Source organism: Aulostomus chinensis, chromosome 3 (assembly GCF_037954235.1).
Source record: "Aulostomus chinensis isolate RoL2024-O1b breed Wild chromosome 3, RoL_Achi_v1.0, whole genome shotgun sequence".
Lineage (NCBI taxonomy): Eukaryota > Metazoa > Chordata > Actinopteri > Syngnathiformes > Aulostomidae > Aulostomus > Aulostomus chinensis.
In genome coordinates, this window is record NC_141322.1 from 21790841 (window position 1) to 21809165 (window position 18325).

General features: G+C 39.8%; 1 protein-coding gene across 3 annotated transcripts in view; it reads right to left on the bottom strand.

Annotated features, from left to right (window-relative positions):
- The window catches only part of trim62.1 (tripartite motif containing 62, tandem duplicate 1), a 34140-nt gene that overhangs the window by 12516 nt on the left and 3299 nt on the right, over positions 1-18325 (bottom strand). The gene's annotated exons all lie outside the window — the stretch shown is intronic.

Consider the following 18325-nt stretch of genomic DNA (forward strand, 5'->3'; position numbering starts at 1 on the left):
TCACATATCCGTATAAATTTCAAGAGTTTGTGCAGTTTCTGACCATAATTTCCCTGAAGAGATCACATCTCATTAGGATTTCTAAGAGATGAGGGACACAAATCCAGTTCTCGTTCTGTGCAAAAGTACATGATAATGCTCAGCTGAAGCTAATGAGGCTGCAGCACTCTGAGTGGGTCAAACCTAATTGGCAAGGAGGCTTTCCGCTATTAGTTAATTTCAGAACTCATCGAGTTGTCTTTGACAAAGTAAATTTAGTTTTTAAAGGCCATTATTTTTTGTCAGTCACGTTGCTGGATTGGATGGATAAAGATACTGAAGGAAAACTGCAAAAAAACCTGAGATCAGAGTGTACTCGAGGAAAGTTTGAGGCTTGAATAATTTGGAGAGTTTTCTTCAAGACCCCCAAATAACTGAATGATTTATGAACTAAGCAGCAAGCCAATAATTTCAATGCTGTAGCCTCAATTATGGGTGGGACAATATTGGGACAACTCCATTTCATCATTATGCAATGGCACCAAATATTGGTACTTATTCAAAACGGATGACATTATAAACTGGTTGAAAAAGTTCTTGACTGCAGGTGTCTGTGTATGTTAAAGATGTACTCAATTCAGAGAACGAACTTTGTTTTACATTACTTCATCTCACTTGTCAAGTTCCGCGAATCTGACCTGACAATACAATAAATAAACACGTAATTTCTGTTTTCCTTTCATTTTTAGGGGTATCTTTTTTTTTCGGTCATTAGTTACACAGCGTGACAATTTCATACATAACTTGTCTTGCATTTTATCAAATTGCAAAATTGTATAGCGATGCCATTGATCTAGCAGGTATTGGGATAGTGCCGAATCCTGAGTTAGTCTGTTATTCTCAATATACTGTAATAGCTCTGCATATTACATTTAGTCAGGCCCCCCTATGTAAAATCAACAAAACAAAAACAAACCGGATCCAGTCATGAACTTAACAAATGTATCTATTTATTAACAGGAATAAATCTCTGCTCAGTAAAAGCAAGACAAGCTTAGGGTTGTGCATCATCAACACAGTTACATCAAAATGGTACATTTGACAGCTTTTATGGATGACGAGCAAAACAATGGATTTGAAATAGGAACACCATATTACAAAGTCATGACAAAAAGCTCTTTAGTCTGCTTCACTTCAGGGTGAGATGAGATAATGAATCAAAGCAAATACAACCTGAGACATGCCTCATTTATTTCAAACCCACAGTTTAGGTCTGTTCTCTTTGCTCGTGTGTGTGTGTGTCACCTTCTCTGTGATTCACTACGTGTCACCTGCTTTGAAAAGCAGCTGCAGCAAACCCCCCCTCCCCTCCAAATGGAGCTGTCAAAGAAAGGCAAATAAAACAACCATCACTCTACGACAGCGCTGAAATAAATGCCTGAAAAGACCTCCACAGACAGGATGAATACAAAATAATTTAACCATCAACTCTTAAAGGGAGACACCACAAAAGAGGAGGAGGAGGGGAGCTATTCATCAGTTTGTAATGTATGACAGAAAAAAAAAAACACCCTGGGATCAGCTCTTAACTACAAAATCAAAACATGTGTAAAAGCGTGGGCTATTAAACAATAGGCACGTTGCTTCTCAAGAACAGAGTCGGAGGAAAACAATGGTTGCTGCAGAGAGGGCGCATGACTCTCCATGTTAATGATAGGAGTGCGGCAGGCTCTCCGCCTCATCTCTACGCTTGTCTGCAGCAGGTCAAAGGTCATTCCCACACACTGAGAGAGACCAGGGCTGACAGACTGGCCAAGAAAACACGCTCCTCCACTCTTCTGCTGCACATTGTCTGACTGACTGAGAAGGCCAGAGAAGGGCAACACTAACGGCACGAAAATAAACCGATTTATCAACATGAGCCCACACATACCTGAGATTCTTTTAAAACCATTTAAAATTTAGAATGTTACCAGTCAAATAGGTCTCAGTGATATAGAGGGGGAAAAAAATTACAACATTTGACCAAATACCTCAATGCTGTTGCATTGATGTAGGCATGAGTAGAGTTACTAAATAATAGTCAGTGATGTGATGGCTAAGTGGGTAATTACAATAATTTGAAAGGAACAGTCTTTGTCTTTCTCTTGTCTCTTGTAATTCCTTGTGGTTTATTGTATTTATTCACTGTATCAAAGTATCAAATAAGCAATTTATTCTTTGTGCAGTCGGATAGGGGGGGGTCTCAAGTCTTGCCGTAACACCAATTTGTTCTCTGGGGACAAATACATTTGAATTTGAGTTAATACAGCCAGAGAAAGGCACTTTTGCTGTATCACAAGTTTTGCATTAAACTCTAAATTGAGCCAAACTGCTTCTATATCCTGGTACTGAATATCTTTTCAGCGAAAATGAATCACACTGGGGGGGAAAAAAAAAAAAAATCAACCTTCAAATCCCCTTAATATATTTCAAGGCCTCAAACCTCCTCTGTAACGTGCAATTATATAATCTTCTTTAATCTTCCTGGAAGCAAAAAATGTCCTTTGGGTGTTCTAGAGAAGGACATTTTTGTGATGACATTTCTCGCAGAAACCGAAAAAACACAAACACACACAACACAGGCTTAGTGTCCATTACTACACACACTGGATGCGAATCACGGACATTTCACGCAGACAGACAAAAACAAACAAGACACACGAGTGGACAAATGCTGGTATAAGCATCGAGTCTGACAAGGAAGTTTGTGTGCCAGTTGCATGCGAGTGTTTGTTTTTGTCTTGTGCATAGCGAAGTCTCTCACCTGTCCATCTAATCTGGCCGACACAAGTCTGACGTGACGTTTCCCCCCAGGACATCAAGTAGCAAGAAAAGAGGGGATGACTAGAGGATTATAAATCTAAAACTCATTTCATCCTGCTGTCATTCCATTCTTCCTCTTCTGTCACGTTATCAGCTCTTTCGTTTAAATTTAAATAAATCAAATTGAGACAACCAAGCTCAAAATTCCTCCAACTTTCCTTACAGCTGCGAGCATTATTATGTTCAGCAGCTCGTTCCGAATATAAAGCGCATTATTGGCTTCAAACTGTCAGCCCCGATGAAGAGGCAAACAAAACAACGTGCAGCGTCTCAGCATGAATAATAAAGTGACTACAGGATGGAAAAGTTCCTTTCACACTCAGACAAGCACAACTACTGAATTTATTCACAAGTTTAACAGGGAGGAAAACTAAACACTGCAAAATCATCTCCTCTCTGGAAATAATACAGTTTATAAACTACTTCTAATTTTAGCAGGATCCCTTTCGTATGTTTATTATGTGACAAGTGCAAAGTCAACATGATGCAAATAATCTTTACAAAGAAAGTTAAGCATAACCTTCATCAGGCTGGAGGTGCAAGTCTGTCTTGTAGCAGCTGATAACCACATGGACAAAACTGACTGAGTTCATTAACTCACAAGAGGCCCAACTGACTTGAACAAGGTGAAAAGAAACCATTGTACAATTTTCTAAAAGTCACATCTCCTGCTTAACAGGTAGTAATTCTACCATAGTTCTAAATTAGTCAGACAAAACACTTTAATCATAACTAACTAAAAGTCAAAATGGCAAAATGGTAAATAAGCAAAATGGATAACAGGAAATTAAACATAGTGCTGCTCCTTCTAATTGGGATGCAGAAAAAAGTAGTAAGAGCAATCATTACCCCCCCCCCCCCCACACACACACACACACACACACACACGCACGCACACACCGTGCAGGACATCACATCAGCAGGTTGGCCTGATGCAACATGATGACATGCGACATGGCAGCCACAAGCCTGCGTGTGGTCTCCTTTCCACAGGACCAATTCACAGCAATCAATGACAAAGCAAATGTAGCATGAAGACACTGACGCAGGCTGCAGTAAAAGAGCTAACAGTAACAACTTACTACTAATGTCACAACCACTGAAAAACAGGGGTGTGACAGAGGTTTGTAAAATGTCCTGGTGTTGGAAGGAGAACACCAGCAATGAGCCTCGGCAAAGATTCTCCAGGGAAGATCTTTGCTAAAACACATTGTAGTTGCCCTGATGAGTCTGTGCTCACAGCAAACACACGGTACCACATGAGATGCTCTCCTTTCTTGAGCCATTTCTCAGGAAAGATGGACACTTCTGGAGTGGACTCCATTTAACTGTAATATTTAATTAGTGTCTATAACTTCGCTGACTTCTTTTATGCACTGTTTATGCTATTGGCACAAAATTAAAACATTGACCGAGGATTTCCGGGAATACAACCCGTAGTTTAGATGACCCCTCTGACCCAGGGTGACAATCGAAACAAGAACTTGTGAAAGAGTTGTTGTTTTTTGAAAATTAAAAAAAATAATAATAATATATATATATATATATGAAGGGGGGAAAAAATGCTGTGTCAGAGTGTGTTTGTTCCAATACATCAAATTGAGCTCAAGCTGAGCCTTACATCCTGAAGCCCCGTTTCCTCTTGCATCAGCAGAGCCTGTGGCCTCTCCAGGGGGGACGATGCAGAGGCCAGCTGAGCTGACTGAGCAGGACTGGCTCAGCAGCCCGGAGGACTAAGACACACAGTACGCGTCTCACATCAGAGATGCTGAAGGATTAGGCTGCAGAGTATGGTGGTAGATGTACCCTAAACACTTTGTTTGCACAGAAAAGGTATGTTTTGTACATCTCTCAGGTCAGACCTTCTATGTTGAATGACTCCTTGGTTATAAGACACTTGTTCACAATTTGTAGACATCTCTATTGAGGTTGACTGACAAGATTAGTTATCACTTGATCTCTGAAGTTGGATATCATTTAGGTTTTGCTCTTTGTGAGGTCGTAACGTTGGTTTTTAACTCAATGTCACCATGGTTTAGGGGAAAGTCATACCAAAAAAGTCAGATAAAAGATAATGGCAGGTTTTACCTCTTGTCATTGTCCATGATATTAAAAAAATGCCACACAAATTGCTTGTTTAATCTGACCAACTGTTTAAATTCTTCATAATATTCAACTTAAAAACATATGAAGTAGAACACTAACTAGTCACATCAGAAAAGCTGCTTGATAATGAAGAGTCAGGTTTCCTCCCAAATGTATGGCAAATGTAAGGCCCCGTTTTCAGAAAATTAAAACACACACGTTTCCACTCACTACCTTTCTGAGACTTGCAGGCTTTGGTTTAACAAGATAAGCAGGGCGTGGCACCACTTCTTCATCCCGTTGCAAATGAGCCACTGTTGGACATACAATGCTTTTTGTTCAAATAAAACTTCATCTGTGATTTCTGTTTAAGATTTGCTAAAATCAAGAGACTGGGTGGATGGAAGAGAGGATGCTAGCGGCCTCCTCCAGTCCTCTGAATATAGGGCACGTCATGTAAATGATAAATGCTCAGAGGCTGCTGCTCCACTTCCTGGAGCGAGGAAGGGCACAGAGTATGCAAATGTATTACCTCAAACTTGAATAGCTAAGGAAAACAACACTACATGTCAGTTTGAATATTTCTACTCTTAGTCAAGATGTTGACTTGAACTGCTGACAAAGGTCTGCAAGTTTTCCACTCTAAGCTATGGAGCAGTGTGGAAAAAAAAAAAAATTATGGGGAAAGCATAGTGATGGGATGTCTGATTAGGGTTTTAAGAGACACAAAGCCATCAGTGTTGTGTGTGATAGCGTCCGTGGCCCAGGACAGGCTTCTAACAGAGGCAGGGGTTTGCTGTTGGCACTACTGTAAATAAAAAAAAAAATGCTAAAACTTATAAAAACAAAAGAATGACAGTTCGTGCTCCACCTTCAGTCTGGAAGTTCCCAGCAGCAGAGCAGAACTAGATTCCAAGGAGCTTTTCACATAAGCAGCCATGACGTACTGACAGTCACAGTCAAAGTCAGAGGTGTAATTAACAGCTAGTTCCAGGGCTTCCAAGCCAAATCCTAATGTTCATTTTACTGTCTGAATATTCCCACCACAGCTACCGGTTTCACACTTTGAAGAGTAATCAATCTACCCTGTTAGGAGCAAGTAAAACAAGGACTCAATCAAATATTAATACCTTTATTTAAATATAAAGTTCCTCATGGCAACGTGTTTTTGTTTTTTTTTTAAAGGTGAAAAAAACCCACCAATTACTGATTTTAGTCTTCATCTTATAAATTATATTATTGATTTTAAGTTTGAGAAAGCAGGTAAAGAGAAACAAGGGATGAAGGCGTGTTGAGGAAGCGGTAAAGAACAGAAGAGAGTGTTCCATTTCTCTCAAAATGCTACAGCATTTCCTACAATGACAATTTGTACTCTAAATTTGCAATAAAATCATCGATCAGATTCCTACAGAGAACAAGCAGTGATAGATTGAGTTTACTGAATATATCGCCCACTTCTAAGCAATTATATTTTGACTCCCATTTCAGCCGTTTTATTTTCAGAATCTCAACTGCAAAATGTTGGTATTTGAATACACCAACTTCTCTCTGTTCCCATATAATTGTCATGAAAATTTTAAGCAAACTGTTTATATGTTGCCAAAAAATGCAATGCAAATTACCGTACATGCTTTTCCATCAACTGGTTTGGCATGAATAAGAACAAGAAATGCAATGCCTCCAGAAGATGGCGGTACAGGCAACGTTAGATGAACTCTCCATTACAAAAATATGAAGCAGTTCCAGGTTAAATGTCTTCAGTAAGTCAAGTTTTAATTTCTTATCAGCTAGTGCTGGACATGCTTTCCAGAGACAAACAAGCGTCAAAATATCCATGAAGACTAAGGTTGCAGAAACAGTTGATCAGTCATGACTCAAAAATTTCCTGTCAAAAAAAATTTTTTTTTTTAATAAAAGGGGTTTTCCATTGGGTTTTTTTGCGAATTTACTTTCTAAAAAGGCAAAAATCACCTCGATGCGTTGACTGAAATCTAATGTTGCCATTTAATCTCTTCAGGTTGTAACTTCATCTCAACTTCATCTTGAACTCATGACTGAGAAGCATCACAGCTCTGGAAACTTGCTTTAAAAGGAAAACACCATTATTTTTTCCCACTGCAGAGTGACTTCACTATAAATACTGTGTGAACACACCCTGAAAATGACCCTTGAATGTGTTTGACTGCCAAAAGGATTTTCCTGTCAAGCAAATACATGCCCGAGCCCCCTTTTTTATTATTTATTTTTCATTTTTTTATAAAAAAAGCCTCTTAGGATTAGTCAGACCTCTAGTAGTCAGCATGCTGTTAACATAAAACCATGTAGAATGTGTCAGGAACACAAATCACCTTGTGAAGAAGGAGCATGATGATGTTGCATGCCAGCCAGCACCACACAGCAGGGATAACAAACTGATTTGTTTTCCTCTATACTTTGCCTTAGTGGCATGGAATGGATGCAGCTGGCAGCTACTCTGCTGGAGATGTGTGTGCAAAAAAAAAAAGAAAAAGCAAGCTTGATTGCTGCAGCTCGCCAGCAGCTCTATTTGACCAAATTAAGTGTGTGCCTCTCTTCACTCAGTTCCCAGACATGATTAATAAATATTCCAGAGTTCAATCACACTGGCAATTTACGTTAATGAATTTTAAATGTGTTGTATAGAACCCAGGAAGGTCTCTGTGTTATTGAATTATCCAATAGCTTTCAAAAATCTAAACGTTGCAGACAAAGTCTGACCAAATTATCACTTTCAAAAAACAAGTCTAAGTTATTTTCTTAGCACTCTAAGAATGAGTGCTGCTGTAGAAACATAATCTACAATTAAAGAGCACGCTAGTATTCCTTTTAAAGCAACAATACTGTCTGTTATATATCCTTGATGCTGTACTCACATGGTAGCAGCAGACAGCAGATTAATAGTATTTCTGCATGGCACAGAGAAAACAAACACGGACGGAATGTTGGGGCAGCAAAATGAAGCATGCATGACGGTATGTATTATAGATGCTATCTGTTAAGCTAAGATGTTGATTACACAGCTAAGGCATCTAAAATTAGACAGGCTCAAAGGGAGCAGTCTTGCCAATGTTTCTGCCACCAAATCTCTTCACATTTCAACATCATAATTTACCAAAAGCCGAGTTTCCCTGACAACAATGAAACGTGAATAAAACGAAAGGTATTCCTTTTCATCCTGTTTAATCACACCAGGAAAAAAAAAAAAAAAAACCACAAGCAACTCTGCATTTGTAATCTGAAAATCTCAAGATTACCAAGAGTAGTCTTTGTAATTCAATTGAAAAGGGAGGAATTTTCTGTCCAACCATAACTGATATCTTGCATGACCTTTCCTGTTTTAAACTAACATTTTTTAAGCATGTTGAACCATTTGACAAGTTTAACGCTTGAGGAACGCTCGCTGGTTTGTTTTACAGCTGCGGTTATTGTTAGTCACAGCAGACGAGAGCTTCTGCTAAATGCCTGAACTGTACACAGCTGCTAAAAGCAGAAAGCTTGTGATGATGTCCTGACTGAGAGCGATGCAGACGAGAGGAATCAGAACAAGGACAGACAATACAGCTGGCTGCTCAACACTGATTGGCCTAGATGCATTATGGGAAATAAGCTCTAAGAATACCTGGCCTGTGACAGTAAGATCACAAAAACTGATAAACCAACAAAAGGTTCCTTACAGGTCTGATACGTTCAAGTCATTAAGCTTGTGATGGTACGGTTGTCATTAGTTTATGTGCTTGGATATCAAAATAAATGCACACAAATTACTGATCATTTCGAAATTTGTATTTTTAACACAAACATACAAATACTTGTGCCGTACCTTTCAAAATAATTGTGTTGAGGTTTCTTTATGTGTGTATGTGTATGTGTGTATGTGCGTGCGTGCGTGCGTTGGGGGGTTGTATAATTGCACAAGCTGACATCGTGACTGAGATTTGATTAATCATGCAGCACTAATACTTATCCCAAATCCTTTACAAAATTGTTACTTAATTTTGCATTCAACAGACAGAACCAAAGTGAGACTGAGCATCTGCCTGCCTGTCAGTCATCCCCTATCCCTCCACCTACGGACCTGTGGTTAGTATGCAAACAGAAAGAGAGCACTGCTCTCTCATTTAGACAAAAGAGGTATTTAACAGGTAAACATCCCCAGGCCTCCTCTCTCAGCCCCCAGTGACTGGTTAGTCAGAGTGGAGTCTCGCTGATTACAAACTGAAATGAGGACTTCTATCAGCAGCAGGTCTAATTAAATCATCTGCAGCAAATCACGGACATGGGGAATTACAAGAGATTATAGCCCAGCCCTGCCCGGCCTGGACCCCAGAGAACAATGGCCTGTAATCTGCCTTAATTCCCAAGCTAATCAAGAAATGCAGGCCTAAGAGTCTCATGGCAGGAGCAGCGAGTTGCAGCAGCATCAGACACAGACAAAACTAAAAGGCGGAGGGGTTTGAATAATAGATGCTCTGTGGTCATTTAGCACTCGTGGATTTTTAACACTTACGATTTGTCTCTGCCTAAAACCCATAATACTCAGATTCCCATTTCATATGCATTACTTTTCTTACTCTACTTCTAAAGAGACGTGGAGGACAGTAACCGTGGATACAACATCTTCCATTGCCAGGCCATTTTTATTTAATATCTTTATAGCAGCATCACTGGTGTGCAAGCTGCTTTCCCTGCTGATCTGCTTCACATTAGGGAGGAAAGGGCTCAGCATTAAGCCTGGCTTTAAGCTGAAAAACTTTAAGGACAGCACTTCCCCTTTCACTCTGACCAGTAAATATCTCCTCTCCACTGATCCCTCAACTCCTCTGGCTGGCCAGACAGGTTACAGCATGCCGAGCACTTCCATGACCTGCAGGTTGAACAAGCTATAAGGTACATGTCCATCTCATGTCACACATCAGTACCGTGCATTCAATTACAATGAATCATCAAGATACAGTGTGCATGGGAGCTGGTGTTACACTTCTGCAGAACACCAAAAGGACATTTCTTTATGTATGACACAGATTGTTTCTAGGGAGATCAGTTTAATCATGATTGTGATAAGCTGAAGCAGATGAAGAGGAGTGCCTGGTCAACTTGCTGGCCATTCTGGAGCCTGTATTAGGGGTGTTTCTAATATTTTCATGAGGATAAATCTATGCTATAATTTATGAAGGCAGGATTTATGCAGGATAGGTCCGATTAGAGTCTGTAAGGGCGTTAAACGATCTAGTGGTTTCAAATGCCTTTTGGGTGCATGCACATCATTCAAATTTAGTTAAACCATGCATAATCCAAGCATCAATACCAGTGCATAGGGGCTGTAATTGCTCTCTAAATCTATCATTAGTTGTTGAGCATAACATCCGTGTTACCAGAATGACATTTCTTACTCTCTTTAAAAGCCAGCTTGAGCAACGCTAATTGCTTTGCTATTTAATGACCATTCATCAAGTGGGGATATTGAGCATGTTTCTGCTGAAACAACTTATATTTTGCTTCGAAATTTCAGAAGTTCAAAGTTGCACTGAGAGAGTAGATTGTTCGCCTGTCTGTGTAGGAAAAATACCATGCCATTGACTTTAGACCTGGTTTTGGTTAATAAAATATTACAGCACTGCATCAAGATAGAGAACCTGCCAACAATGTAAACTTCATTTGAAGATGATCACACCCATGGGCACAGATTAACCAAAGTAAATTTGCCTGTTTCAAAAAACTGGGGATCTGGGTGAGAAAATGACAACTGCATTAGCAGACAACTAGCGATGACACTCGCATTGTGCTTTGGAGCAGTAGGAAGATAAATGTACAACATTCAATAGAGCTTGAAGATACAGCGCCTGAAAACATAACATGGGGAAAGTTTCAACCAGAATACAGCATATTGATAGTGACACTTGAACTGGTTATTTCCTTTGGGTAAAGAGATCTTCCGAAATCTGTCATCACTTTCCTCCCCTACTTTTTGAGATCATTTATGTTCGTGTCTTATTGTGCTATTTTAGAAATGTAGACTCATGTAATAATTCATTTAATAATAATAATAATAATAATAAATAATATTGATAGTGTGATATGATAATATACACATAAATATGAACATTAGCTCTCCTTGCTAACCAATGTTGTAAGTAACAACGCTTTTGGGAGACACCCATTAGTCTTGAGGATTTGTAAAGTGTATTTCAAAATGGACACAATCTTAAAATACTAGGTTCTACTCCAGTTTATCACATCATGTAGCTGTTAAACATCCTTTAGGCTGGAAGCTGCCTGTCCTCTACTAAAATGAATTGTTTTGACATTTTTAGAGCATATGGCAGATTGCAAAACAAACTTCTGTGTGGTGGGGCCTACATAGCATTTCTAATGCACAACAGATGCACAGACATCTGACTCACTTAAGCATGAGCCAAAGTAATCATCTTAACGAGACAAAATGTTTTCTCTGACGGACGTGGCACCAGTTATACTTTCTCATTTAAATGCAGCCGTTTATCTGTTGATCTACAAACATCAGCTGAAATAAGCCTGCAACCTGGCTGTGTCCTGCCACAAGCATCATCAGAGCTAGCAATAATAATTGCAGTACAAGCTTCGCACTAAGGTGAGGACATTATTCAAGGCCTCCTGTAATGGAACATAATTTTGCTATCTTTCAACATTGCACCATTTCTGCCTGAACACTGCCACACCACCTTGACTGACTATCCAGCTGGACAAACACATTCGTTAGGAATGGGTGGGTGGAGGTGGGAAACTAGTGGGACGGTGGGTTAAAAAACACCTTCCTCGGAAAACCAGTAAATGATTGGTTAGTAAAGAATGTCTGTGGCATTTTAATATAGCTCATACCTTCGAAACGAGATGTCTCAGAGAGAGGACAGTAAATGAGACAGCAAGAGAGAGAGAGCGAGAGAGAGAGGTGGAGCTGCTAGAGAAAAGGAGAGCAGACTGAGGCAAGCCACAGGGGAGATCGCAGCCGTGGGTGCCCTTGAAATCGCCTGACTCATTACTGCAGCAGCACGGCCATGTGTGGGGATGGCAAGCTCAGAAAGAGCTCTTGACTGGGCTCAAAGAGTGAAAGACAGCCTGTTTTAAAAGCACCAGGGAAACACTTCAAACCTGGCGTGCTCATTGTCCTTTTTTTCCCCCAAACACCACTCTACATTTTGGTGAAGCAGAAGAGAAAAATCCAAATAAGACTTCATGAGAAACCCCAATGATTGTGGCTGAATGAATAGCTTTGTATTAGACAGGTGTTACTAGCGGACAGTGCGCAGGTGCATCTGGAAACTCTGAATGGCGGGCCTGCGTGGGTGACTCAACACCACAGTAATCGTTGCTCAATTCTTAAGCAGCGTGGGCTTAAGTCTACCGCACAGCTGCGCTTCTTATTTTACATTGCATTTACAGTAGCTCCCAGAGCGAGTTCAGAGATTGTTAGGGGCGCTGGAATCAATATTTTTTGAAAGAACTGCGTTATGTTCCCTTATGGGGGGAAGTGGTGTGTGTCAGTTTTAATGTCACTTTAATACTACATTGGAATGAGCATTTCTCATTAGAATTGTGTATACCATCACAACCTGAGGCTTTTAATGACTCTTTTTCCTTTCTTGCAGCTTGTCATTGCTTTTGATAAAACGGCGAGCTCAGGTGCTTCAAGGCACACTGGAAGTCAGTCACAGTAGGACAGCTGAGAGACTATGATAGACAACAGGCCAGTGAACAAACAGCACAACACTTTCTAAGACATTTTCTGAGATCAGATCAAGACTTACAAAGCCAACTTAAACTAATAATTATTATAAAAATATCAGAGCACAGAAAGTCAGTACAGGAGTAGAATGACAGACGAAGAGAGATAGCTGACTGCTTTTGTTTGTTTAGACATTCAATTTTAACAACTGCATTTGTTTAACACCCAAAAATAGTTTATATTCAGATGGAAACTAATGATGATTAGTGCATATTCTTAAATTCAGTTTAATTGTCAATACTGTGGTCACACAGTGACAGTCTTAATCGTCCCAATGAAAGCTTCAACTTTGACCTATACAGGAGTTAGCTGCTTTAGGACCGTGGTACTCTGGTGAGTGCACAGGTTGGTCCAGTTCCAATCAGGTCTACTGCAATGCAATCGGCCTCACTTTAAGATGGTGCCTGTATGTCAAGAAATATGTGCAAGCAAGCAATTATGTGAATTATGGCCAATGTTTGCCAGATGTTCGTGTGTGTACGTGAATGGACAGGAGCTGCACGTGTTTCTGCATTATAAATTTGGCCACAGGAGCATTCGTGGAGATGCAAATCAGCAGGAGGTAAAAGCTCTCGACACAGCAACAAGACTCTGGGTCTGAGGTCAGCAGAGACATGCCAGGCTAAGGAGATTACAGCCAGCTACAGACCAACCAAAGGCTGCCCTCAGGAGTAGCCGTGCCCTCGCAATGCATGGTTGTGGTGGTTTGACAGAACTGAAAGTCTGTCCTATGTCTGAACACTGCCTGAATCAAGTCAGTTTGAAAAAAGAAAATCAAAGACTTAAATACAGCAAATCAAATATATAAGATATAGGTCTGTAAAGTTATTAAATTTCCATTGCATTCCTGAACATGAACGTCATAATAGCTTATTTATTTATTTTGAAGGTCTATTGAGATAAAGATCTATTTTGCAAGAGGGAACTGAGAAAATAAGAAGACCTCACGCAACTGACTGTGCGGTAAAAAAGCACAGCCCTCTCATTAACCGTGCTGGCAAAACATAGTTGAGTCTGAAGTTGGACCAGGCCGCACTTCAGCTGCAATATGAGGTGGCGTCAGTTAGAAAGGTGCCATTCACGCAAGCAAATATTCCAGGTAGTTTACTTGGTGCAGTAAATGACATATTTGACTGTTTATCTTGCGGCCGTCTCAAGAGGAGATAAAACTGCAGCTGCTGTGATAATCTACAAGAGCTGATCGTTTGTGAGAATTACAAACTGTAGTGTTGAGTTCTGGTGTCTGATAAAACTTCAAAGGCTTTAATCACATCTGAACGCGTGGGATTTTAATACAGAGCTGTTTTTGGTCTGAACACAGCCAGTATCAAGATGTTGAAACATTATCATCACTGTAACAGTGATTATCAAACATACTCTGTGAGAATGAAATAACACCACAGAGGTAATAGCTCTCCAGTCTGGGGATGATGGGGTGACAAGAAGATGCCACCTAAAGTCAAAACTGCTGTTAAAAATGGACAGTAATGTTTAACCTTGATGATTCACGAAGCATGGTCCGATGGCCACACAAAGCTACACTCTCACCACAAAATATTCAACTTCAGGCCTGGGTCACTTTTTCTAAACTATTTTGGTATTAAGCAAAAAACCATAGTACTACTTCTTGCAGTATTTAGTATTTTCCAGCCATCCTTTTTGTTGGCTTCAAAACCAAACTGCCGCCCATTTTGCAGTTTCAGATTTCATTGCGATAAACTCAGTTGTGTCTTGTCACCATCCACAAAACAACTAACTTTCAGCGCACGCGTATTTCAGGTCTATTGACATTGGACTTCTTGCTTGCAAATTGAATAAACCCAATATGAATTTCATCTTGTCATCGCTTTGCTCATCATGAATGCTAAACAGTCAGATTTAGGCGCTCTGAAGCCGTCTACACAGGAGCTGCTCTCTAATTGGCCAGAGCAGGTCGGAATGACAATGTCGTTTACAAAACTCAAACCTTTTTAGTTCTGTAAACCAAATAATAAAATGCAAACCAGCCCAACAGTACTGTAGGTGCACTATACCGCACCATACTGGTGTTGGTTAGCTCCAGATTTATTAATTTACTTAATCTGCTAATGTGAGCGTGGTACACAAAGAGCAAGAAACAAAAGATGAAAAATGAGGAGACAATGTGGTGGGAAGCTTTTCATAATCCCTATTGAAGGTTTCAGTCATTTAACATAACTTTGGACTGGAAACATTTATTGGAATCTTAACAATGGATTTCTTTCAACTATGATGGCATTCAATTACAAAAATAAATGAAAGTTAAAGTGAAAAATATATAATATAAAGTCTAAACTGCCACGTGGAAGAATAGTAGTAGTCTGTTTTAGAAGAAAGGAGCACATTGGATTTCAAACATGACAAAACAAGGGCATCATTAGCAAAGCCAAAGTGGAACAATAACCTTTTTTTTCTGGATGATCTTGTTTTCATGTTGAAGCCAAAACTATAATTGAAAATACAATTTGATATATTGCCCACAGCCCTCATGGAAAAAAGTGTCTAGAATCGGACACAACTAAGGGAGGACATCATGTCCTGTGGTGTGTATCACCAGCTTTCTCCACTAACCCGAAAATTCTTTTAGGTAGAAGACAAAGCCTTCAGGAAACACATCACATTTCATGTGAAACAACATTTGTTGTGCATAGCTACACACCTTGCAGCTACATCACCTAAAAAAAAACAACACACCCACGGAAAGACAAATATATGAAATGGAGAGTGGACAGAAGGAGAAAATGATTAAGCTCTACAACAACATCAGACACTGCTCAACAAAATCCTGTTGAGTGCTTTGGACTTATATGACAAATCAGTATTAACATTTAAATGTCAACGACACACAACATTGTCCACACACACAAACACACCATTAGCAATATGAACAGAGGCAAATGGGAGCACAAGTTCTAGAAGGACACAGGCTAATACAGTTTAAAGGTAACCCTGAATGCCATGTGACACACAGAACAAATAGACCAATCTTTTGCTCTCGAACTACCAAATTATTCTGCCCTCATCTGCAAATTTTCCTACTCCACAAAACCTCTCCAGTTTAGTTTAACAGCCCAAAACCTGGAATGGCAGAATTTGCCCCTCTAGTCCTCTGAAGTTGACTGTAGCTACACTAAAAACACCTCAAACTACTTGAGTTAGCGTTGTTGAATTTCATGCTAAAAGCCAAGTTTGAACCTGCAGGCCCAGTTCTCACACATTTGTACTATCTGACCCAAAGCTCCTGTCTGATACTAACTGGAAAGATAAAATAGATTAAAAAAAAAAAAAAAAGACCTTGTTTACTGGTATCACAGATGATTACTTATATGAGCTCAATCCTAGAGACTTAATTTGCATTGACATTTGTAGCCAGGAACTTTACAATGTTTATCAGCACACCAAAACTCTTTAAACACTGTTGCAGCCTTGTTTTGATATTTGTGTTTACCTTGTAGGCATGAGAAGTTATGTAACAAACCATCCCACTTGTATATCTGAAAAGGTGATTATGCCAAGCTCATCATGGGATGTGGCTGTCTCCAATGGCTCCCTCTTTGTCCTCATACTTCCTTTTCAGTATTTTAGATCTGGGAAGCCTGCAAAGCTCCTGCCAGAATACAAATGCCAGATCGCTGCCTTGAAGAGCTCCGAGCAGAGGAACAAGCTAGTGTCCAAGAAAAGACAAACATCTTGTGCTGGGCCTAATTACTTCTGCTCCAAATTTCACAGTTTTGACCTTTCTCAGGCTTCCAGTAAAGAGCCTGATGGGAAATTAAGAAGGATGCCATTGATGTTCACTGTGATGTTAATTATATTGCACAGAAGGGCACAGATGCTCCATACAGCCCACCAACCAACGCCCTATCTATTAAACATAATTTTATTCATGTATCCATGACCTCATTTTTACGACAATCTATGAAATCAGTGATTCTTTTCGTTATTGCTGCTACCCTGCTTTACAATTTTATCAAGTTTCATTCAGGAGCTGTACAGAAGTTCATCTTTTTTTGACGAGACACATGAAGAATCAGAATTCCACAGCAGCATGCATTCCTGCAGCGCACTGAGTGTGAATTGTTTTTCAACATTTATAACTTCTTCATCCCTTCATAATGTCATACAAACAGAAATGTAGAGCATGCAAATCAGAATTTTCTGAACTGATCAGAATTTCACTGTTTAATAGGATGGTTTAACTATTTGTTGCTGTTTTTTTGTTTAACACAGTAAAATTAAGAGGCAGCTGCATACAACGGAAGGTTCCTTCCTATAGCCGAAATGAAAACCACAAACCTGTTCCATGGTTACCACTCTCCATATTTGAACTGCACTTTTTAAAATGGAATGAAAATAAATATTTTGTATTGATGGTCATAATCATTTGGAAAAACAGGGCTGCAGCAGATGCTGTCTGCGTCAGATGTGTGCAATGCAATCAACACATACTGTACACACCCAAACAGGCAGTACCAGGTGACCAAACATGAAGCTTTCAGTAGACTGCAGCTTTGCCGTTTCCATGTCCTTAAAGGCTGTAGCTTAGTGATAATTTTCCCGATTGAGGATTTGTTGTTTCGTAATCCACAACCCATCTGCCATTAATTGGAGTGTTAATTTCTAAGACCCCAACCGCAGTCTTTGCATTATTACAATACAAGCTGCAGCTCTTGTGCATGTCTCAAAAAACTCATTCAAAGCTGGGTATACACTGTGTGATTTTTGGCCGTCTGAGACGAACGATGACTAAAGGTGGTAATATCTCTGGTCACGGCTCCAAAAATCTGGTCCTATATCGCACTGTGAGAGAGGTTCAAAGACGGTCCAAGATAACCTGGGACAAAGTCTGAGAGAGTCAGAAATCTAGAATAACCATCTCACTGAGTGACCGCTGCCATGACCGACAGCTACTAACAAACCAGTAGGAATACAGCAGGAAACCCCCTGATAATGTCTGACTGACTTGAATTGATCGATTGACCATTCAGGAGGTGGTAGAACAAAGTCTGAATTTTATGTCTTACCGAAGTTTTTAGATCCATGTCACACAGCGTGGCCAGGACTAAACTTTACTTCATATCTAAACTCAAACAAAAAAAAAATCTCAGTCTGTGGGAGGCATGAGAGGAAGTGCAATGTGACAAGGTGTACTTGAAGGATATCAGTTGACTTGAGGGTTTCTGACAGACGAATCGAATAACTGACTTTCAGGGAAAGCTGAACATCGCTGTCCATCGTCAGCTTGGTGTCCCTACTCTCCCATCCTATGTTTTATCGGTTATGGTCTGTATATAAACTAGCTCACTAATATCTGATTTTTTTTTTTAGAGCAAAATGAGCTCACCAGTGTCACAGATGCACTTTCAGAAGGTTGTCCAAGATATGGAGGGAAAAGTACCAGATAGAGGAATAAGAAGAAGGACCATTGCATGAGTTTTTATACTGAATATGTGTGTATGATACAGCAAATCTGACAGTTTGATGTTCACCTGGAAGTTATAGATTAGCCACACTGATTACAAAAGAAATAAATGGTTTGCGTTACTGTGACCTTCGATGAGGCCTGGTTGTTGGTCTGAACAGCATTGAGAGTTTAAAGCC